We start from the raw sequence: 6690 nt of genomic DNA, 5'->3' as shown, positions 1-6690 counted from the left end.
GAATACACTGGTCTTAAATGACACATTAGGCCAAATGGATTAATAGATATATATATATATATAAAACATTCCATCCAAAAGCAGCAGAATATACATTCTTCTCAAGTGCACATGGATCATTCACCAGGATAGATCACATGCTATACATGCTATGCCACAAAACAAACCTCAGTAAATTTAAGAAACTTGAAATCATATCAAGCATTTTTTCCAACCACAACACTATGAGACCAGAAATCAATTAGAAGAAAAAATTCAGAAAATACAAACACATGAAAGCTAAACAATATGCCACTAAACAACCAATGGATCACTGAAAAAATCAAAAAGGAAGCAAATAAATACCTGGAGACAAATGAAACTGAAAACACAATGATGCAAAAGCTACGTGACACAGAAAAAGCAATTCTAAGAGGGAAGTTTAGAGCAGTACAAGCTGACTTCAGGAAACAAGAAAAATCTCAAATAAACAACCTAACTTTACACCTAAAGGAACTAGAAAAAGGAGAACAAAGCCCAAAGTTAGTAGAAGGAAAGAAATCATAAAGGTCAGAGCAGAAACAAATGAAATAGAGACTAAAAAATCAACAGAAAAGATCAATGAAACTAAGAGCTGGTTCTTTGAAAAGATAAACAAAATTGATAAACCTTTAGCCAGACTCATCAAGAAACAAAAGAGAGAGGATCCAAGTCAATAAAATCAGACATGAAAAAGAAGTTACACCGATACCACAGAAATACAAAAGATCATAAGAGACTACTATGAACTACTCTATGCCAATAAAGTGGACAACTTAGAAATGGACAAATTCCTAAAAGTGTACAAACTCCCAAGACTGAACCAGGAAGAAATATAAAATATGAACAGCCCAGTTACCAGTAATGAAATTGAATCAGTAGTTTTAAAAAACTCCTGATGAACCAAATTCCAGGACCAGATGGTGTCACAGGTGATTTCTATCAAACAATTGGAGAAGAATTAACACTTATCCTTCCCAAACTATTCCAAAAAATTGCAGAGGAAGGAACACTTCCAAACTCATTTCACAAGGCCAGCATCACTGGGATACCAAAATCAGACAAAGATATCACACAAAAAAGAAAATCATAGGCCAATATCAGTGATGAACATAGATGCAAAAATCCTCAATAAAGTATCAGCAAACTGAATTCAACCATACATTAAAAGGATCATACACCATGATCAAGTGGGATTTATCCCAGGGATTCAAGGATGATTAAATATCCACAAATCAATCAATGTGATACATCACATTAACAAATTAAAGAATAACAATCATATGATCATCTCAATAGATGCAGAAAAAGCTTCTGACAACATTCAACATCCATATATGATAAAAATTCTCCACAAAGTGAGTATAGAGAGAATATATCTCAACACAATACAGGCCATATATGATAAGCTGCAGCTAACAACATACTTAACAGTGAAAAGCTGAAAGCATTTCATCTAAGATCAGGAATAAGACAAGATGTCCTTCCTTGCCACTTTTATTCAACACAGTATTGGAAGTCCTAGCCATAGACATCAGAAAAGAAATAAATAAATAAAAGGAATCCAAATTGGAAAGGCAGAAGTAAAACTGTCACTGTTTGCAGATGACCTGATATTTTACATAGACAATTCTGAAGATGCTAATAAAAGCTACTTGAGCTTATCAATGAATTCGGTAAAGTTGCAGGATACAAAATTAATAAAGAGGAATCCGTTGCATGTCTACACATTTGCAATGAACTACCAGAAAGAGAAATTAAGAAAATTATCCCATTTACAACTGCATCAAATAGAATAAAATACCTAGGAATAAACTTTCCTAAGGAGGTAAAAGACCTGTACCTGAGAAACTATAAGGCACTGATGAAAGAAATTGAAGATGACATAAGCAAATGGAAAAATATACCATGTTCATTGATTGGAAGAATTAATATTGATTAATATTGTTAAAGTGGTCATACTATCCAAGGCAATCTACAGTCAATGCAATCCCTATTAAAATACCAATAGCATTTTTCACAGAACTAGAACAAATAATTTAAAATTTTTTATGGAAACTGAAAAAAAAAAAAAAACCCAAATAGCCAAAACAACCTTGAGAAAAAGAACAGAGCCGGAGGTGTAATGCTCCCAGACTTCAGACTATACTACAACACTACAGTCATCAAAACAGTATGGTACTAGCACAGAAATAGGCACATAGATTAATGGAACATAATAGAGAGCCCAGAAATACACCCATACACTCATGGTCAATTAATCTATGACAAAGGAGGCAAGAATATACAATGGAGAAAAGACAGTCTCTTCAATAAGTGGTGCTGGGAAAACTGGACAGCTACATGTAATGTTAGAACATTTTCTCACACTATACACAAAAATAAACTCAAGATGGATTAAAAATCTAAATGTGAGACTGGAAATCATAATCCTAGAAGAAAACATTGGCAGAGCACTCTTTGCCATAAACCATAGCGATATTTTTTCGATCTGTTTCCTAAGGCAAAAGAAACAAAAGCAAAAATAAACAAATGGGACCTAATTAAACTTAAAAGCTTTTGCACAGCAATGGAAACCACTGACAAAATGAAAAGACAACTTACTGAATGGGAGAAAATATTTGCAAATGTTATGACCAATAAGGGATTCATACCCAAAATATATAAACAGCTCATACAGCTCAATATATATAAAAGAAAACCTGATTTAAAAATGGGCAGAAGACCTGAGTAGACATTTTTCCAAAGAAGACATATAAATGGCCAGCAGACACATGAAAATGTGCTCAACATCAGTAATTATCACAGAAATGCAAATCAAAACCACAGTGATATCACTTCACACCTGTCAGATGGCTATCATCAAAAAGACCTCAAATAACAAATGTTGACAAGGATGTGGAGAAGAGGGAACCCTTGTAACTGTTGGTAGGAATATAAATTGGTGTAGGCACTGTGGAAACAGTATGGAGTGTCCTCAAAAAACTAAAAATAGAACTACCATAAGATCCAGCAATTCCACTCCTGGGTATATATATGAAGAAAATAAAAACATTAATGTAAAAAGATATATTCCCATGCTCTTGGATTGGAAGAATTAATATTGTTAGAATGGCCATACTACCCAAAGCAATCTACAGATTTAATGTGATCCTTATCAAATTACCCATGGCATTTTTCACAGAACTAGAACAAATAATCCTAAAATTTATATGGAACCATAAAAGACTCAGAATTGCCAAAGCAATCCTTAGGAAAAAGAAGGAAGAAAGCAGGAGGAATAACCCTCCCAGACTTCAGATAATACTACAAAGCTACAGTAATCAAAACAGCATATATCAGCACAAAAACAGACATATGGATCAATGGAACAGAATAGAGAGCCCAGAATTAAACCCACACACCTATGGACAATTAATCTTCAACAAAAGGGAAAAGACAGTCTCTTCAACAAGTGGTGTTGGAAAAGTTGAACAGCCACATGTAAACCAATGAAGTTAGAGCACACCCTCACACCATACACAAAAATAAACTCAAAATGGCTTAAAGACTTAAATATAAGACATAACACCATAAAGCTCCTAGAAGAGAACATAGGCAAAACATTCTCTGACATAAATTGAACGAATGTTTTATTAGGTCAGTCTCCCAAGGAAATACAAATAAAAGCAAAAACAAACAAAGGGGACCTAATCACACTTACAAGCTTCTGTATAGCAAAGGAAACCATAAACAAAATGAAAAGACAACCTACAGACTGGGAGAAAATATTTGCAAATGATGCAACGGACAGGACTTAATTTCCAAAATACAGCTCATTCAACTCAATAGAAAAAAAAACAAACAACCCAATCAAAAAATGGGCAGATGATCTAAATAGACATTTCCCCAAAGAAGACATACAGATGGCCAATAGGCACATGAAAAGATGCTCAATCATCATAGGGGTGAATGAATGTTTTGAATTATAGTTTTGTCTGTGAAACAGACCTGCATTGATGTCTGCCCTGATGGAGCTGAAAATACTCTCAGATGCTATTTCCTTTAATATATAAAATATGTGCAAACCCCAACACTGATTAATAAAAGGCAAATGTAGTTGCTCCTTGAACAACACAGGAGTTAGGGACGCCCACCCTCCACAGAGTCAAAATCCAAGCATAATTTATAGTTGGCCCTCCATATACGCAGTTGGGTTCCTCAGTATCTACTTACTCTTTTTAAATAAAATGACCTCTATTTCATAATAAATCCAATATGGTTCTTTAATCTTGTTTTCATTCTATGTTTCCTGACTGCTCAATTCTGAAATGTATTTTGTAGGAGTGTGTTCTACCTACACATCCGAACTGAATATCAAGAAATCCAAATTTGGGGTTTCCCTGGTGGCGCAGTGGTTGAGAGTCCACAGGGGACACGGGTTCGTGCCCCGGTCCGGGAGGATCCCACATGCCACGGAGCGGCTGGGCCCATGAGCCATGGCCGCTGAGCCTGCGCGTCCGGAGCCTGTGCTCCGCAACGGGAGAGGCCACAACAGTGAGAGGCCTGCGTACAGCACAAAAAAAAAAAAAAAGAAATCCAAATTTGGGACTTCCCTGGTGGCGCAGTGGTTAAGAATCCACCTGCCAATGCAGGGGACATGGGTTTGATCCCTGGTCCACGAAGATCCCCCATACCACAGAGCAGCTAAGTCCAGGTGCCACAACTACTGAGCCTATGCTCTAGAGCCTGCGCACTTCAACAAAGAGTAGCCCCCACTTATTGCAACTAGACAAAGCCCACGGGCAGCAAAGAAGACCCAACACAGAGAAAAATAATTAATTTAAAAAAAAAGAAATCCAAATTTGCCCAAATAAACATGCATATGCATGCATGCACACACACAAAAAAACACACAAACACAACTATTGCCTTGGAAATGATTTATTTATGGTATTACTTTAAAGAGCAAGTTCTTCCTGGCTTGTTTAAAATCTTGTTCTAAAGTACACATTCTTTCTGACCTCAGTCCTTCTGACCTCAGGAGAGTCAAACTTTTCAATAGTTCTAGATTTGCCCTGGCAAATCAGTGTCAGTGTGTAGTAGGCAGTAGTGGAGACAGTGGAGGGAGGGGATTGGGAGACTGAGAGTTGGGAAGGAGAGGTGACCTGACACTTTAAGCCGTTTTGGGTGGTTGGCTGTAGCAAGGCCATGTCATCCATTGGGTAAGAGCCTGGGCTTCCCAGGCAGGCTGCCCTAATTTGTCATTCTGGCTCTTTTACTTCCTGACATGTGAATAGCTTTAGGCAAGCTATTTAATCTCCATAAGCCTGTTTCCTCATCTGTAAAACTGAACAAATGATACTATAAACCTCATAGGGTTGACGTGAAATTTATAAAACAAGAAATACTTTCTACTTACATTAGTTTTTAAGACTTGTTATCATTCTAATTAGCAGTTTTATTCAGGCATTCCAGTTATTGAAAACCATTGGCTCAGCTGGGCAAGGAGAAAAGAGGTTGTTTTTGTTTTTGTTTGGCCATGCAGCATAACTTGTGGGATTTTAGTTCCCCTACCAGGGATTGAACCTGGAACCACAGCAGTGAAAGCACTGAGTCCTAACCACTGGACCACCAGGGAACTCCCACAAAAAGAGTGTCGTTTTATTTTATATTTTGCTCAAGGAGTGTTATTTTAATTATAGCTAGTAGGATGTTACCGCTTAAAGATGTTATTCCTGTTTCCACATGCTGCTTATAACACTGAAAATTATTTGCTGCTCTGAAATATCCTTAAGCACAAACAGTATCTCTTTCCAGGAGGAAGTTAAAAGCAGATAATGACAGCCTAACTTCTCCAAGTGTATTTCAATATGTTAATCAGGAAAAGATTTCTTTGTTTTCTTCTACTTGAGCCCTGCAACTCAAAGGAAAAGACTGAACCCAGAATATCAGGTTTCTGTGCAAAGGAGAAACTAAAATAAGAATTGCAGGGCTGTGGAGTTCCAGCTTTCACTACCCTGCTGGCTTCTTCGGCCACACCCAGAAACAATCTTAAAGATCATTATCTAAACAAAGAACCAAAGCCCACAAATCAGCATGCCTCTAGAGCAAGGAGATGAAAAGAACACTAACAGCCTAAGGATTATTTATTTCATGTTGATAGGATGCTCACTTTGATTTTTTTTTTTTTTCTGGCCAAAACTGAAGTGAATTATATGAGGTTTGGGTTGGTTTGTTTATTAACTCTTACCCTTTAAAATGGTTATATTGTTTTTCCAGGATTTGGATTTCTCTGAAATCTTCCTTTAAACTGTAAATTATTGCTGACGTTTTGGTATAGTCCCTTCTAGTCTTCTTTAGTTACAGACACAAACACACACACACAGTCAGTTCTCCTTATCTGCAGGTTTTATATACACAGATTCCAACAACCGTCGATTGAAAATATTTTTTAAAATTCCAGAAAGTTCCAAAAAGCAAAACTTGAATTTGCTGCATGCCTGACAACTATTTATATAGCATTTACATCATACTACATATTATAAGAAATCTAGAGATGATTTAAAGTATACAGGAGGATGTGCATAGGTTATACGCAAATACTACATCATCCTATAGAAGGAATTTGAGCTTCTGTGGACTTTGGTATCCACAGAGGGTCTTGGAATCCATCCCCCAGGGATACTGAGG

Source organism: Tursiops truncatus, chromosome 5 (genome assembly GCF_011762595.2).
Source record: "Tursiops truncatus isolate mTurTru1 chromosome 5, mTurTru1.mat.Y, whole genome shotgun sequence".
Classification (NCBI taxonomy): domain Eukaryota; kingdom Metazoa; phylum Chordata; class Mammalia; order Artiodactyla; family Delphinidae; genus Tursiops; species Tursiops truncatus.
This window is presented reverse-complemented; position numbering follows the sequence as displayed.